This window comes from Glycine soja, chromosome 5, assembly GCF_004193775.1.
Source record: "Glycine soja cultivar W05 chromosome 5, ASM419377v2, whole genome shotgun sequence".
NCBI classification, from domain to species: Eukaryota; Viridiplantae; Streptophyta; class Magnoliopsida; order Fabales; family Fabaceae; genus Glycine; species Glycine soja.
In genome coordinates, this window is record NC_041006.1 from 20383744 (window position 1) to 20385572 (window position 1829).

The 1829-nt window shown below is 34.2% G+C and overlaps 1 pseudogene; it reads right to left on the reverse strand.

Moving 5' to 3' along the window:
• Positions 1-220: 220 nt before the first annotated feature.
• On the reverse strand, positions 221-764 carry LOC114411206 (annotated as a pseudogene).
• Positions 765-1829: the final 1065 nt, after the last annotated feature.

The window sequence follows — 1829 nt, forward strand, 5'->3', positions numbered from 1 at the left end:
ATCAATAGCAACTTGCTAGTTGTGACTTTTGCATTTTTCCATGGCTCTTGGTGCTGCAGGAATCACACGTAGGTAAGTACACTAATAAATTTGTGTCTAATTATCTATTTATATTGTAAAAGATAATAGGTCTATATTAGAAGCAAATGGGATGGGCCACAACTGAGAGATCCCAAACTGGCCCAATAATTAGTTATTAGAGAAGTTGTTAATCATTTAGTTACATTTGTATTCTAACAATTAGCGAAAAAGGGGCTAGTTGAGATTGTTGGTGAGATAGAAGAGTCTGAAAAGTGGTGTTCTTGCCACCCTGAACATCTCCAAGTGCAATTTCAATGATTTTGTCATTCTCTCTGCTAAACCCTGTGGTCTCGTTATGAAAAACAATAACAGTATAGCATGACAAGTCTTTATTCTCAACAATCTCTTGTATGTCACAATACTGAATTTGTTGGGATTGATCTAGCTGTGTTTTATTTACATTTACAGTAGGATTTGCTAAAATGTTTTCACTCAATCTAATGGTTGATACTTTTTGATTTGGTGCTCCCCTTGCCATGTATATTTGTAGTTTTAGGTCTTGTCCACTTCTTTCTCTGTCCTCCCTGCAGACCATTAATTCTAGAACCAAGCAGCCTGACGCTAGAATTGTTTCCGTAAGTTGTACTGAAACTGTGGAAGGTTTCACCCCAGCAATTAGCTAAGGTTTGTATTCTAAATCTAGGTACATTCAATAATGAATAAATCATGGAGCCTGTCTTCATTTGAATTCAATTATGACGAGTTATTTGATCAATAATTCTTCATCCAATGAGTCAGCAGCTACAACCTGAAAGTAAATAAAACAAAAAAAGAGCGCATGTGTCGCCTCCATTTAAGTAAAGTAGTTGTTGTCATTATCTTCATGTCTCTTTATTCATCATTAAAATCACTCCATTTAACCTCATGTGTCGCCTCTTTTATTCTTCCTCTGGTGTATTATTGTTTTCATCTAATTGACTTGTATGCCAAGCTGCATCTTGTTTCTGCTAATAAAATTATCAATGTATAAACTTGTTCCAATGCTAAATTATAATACATTTGTGAATATTAAGTGCCAGTGTGCCACAAAACTTTATGTTTGGGAAATTTCATGGTTGATTTCAATTTCATATTAAATTTGACAAGTAAGAACTATGGAAGGGGTGTCATAGAGTATTCATGTTAAATAAATGTTTGATGTTTGTCCTCTTTGTGTGAAAGCTGCTTTTGAGAAATTTTACAGAAAACCTACTAAATTCATAGGAAATATCTTCCTTTGTCACTTTGCCATAACTATCCCTCCCTTACCTATGAGTTTAAGGTATGGAGATTTAGGATTTACAATTGTACATGAGTTAACATTAAGGATAGATAATTTTGGGATCAGGTATCTCTTAGGGATGAAAAGAGAGGAAAATTGAGTACTTCGAAGTTTGAACTTATTTGGAGTTGCTATGTGATGATTAGTTTAAAGTTTAGTGACTGTAGTTCCATTTTTCATTTTATTTTCTTGTATATTTGTCTGACCTTAATGCACCAGTGCCTTTGGCTCTAAGGTCACTCCTCCTCCATTTTAGTTTGGTTTTGGTTGTACTTTTTTCTTTTTTTCATCCATTAAAGTTTGGTACTTACAACAAAACACTTTGGTATAGAGTGAGTAATTCATGGTTTAGATTGAAGAAAAAAGAGCGCTATAGACCAAAACTTAGCTACAGTAGTGCTGGTTTTAAGAAAAAAACTGAAGCCAATAACCCGAGACCAGAAACAAGAACTGCTTGTCTTGCAATGATGGTGATTATAATGGTTGA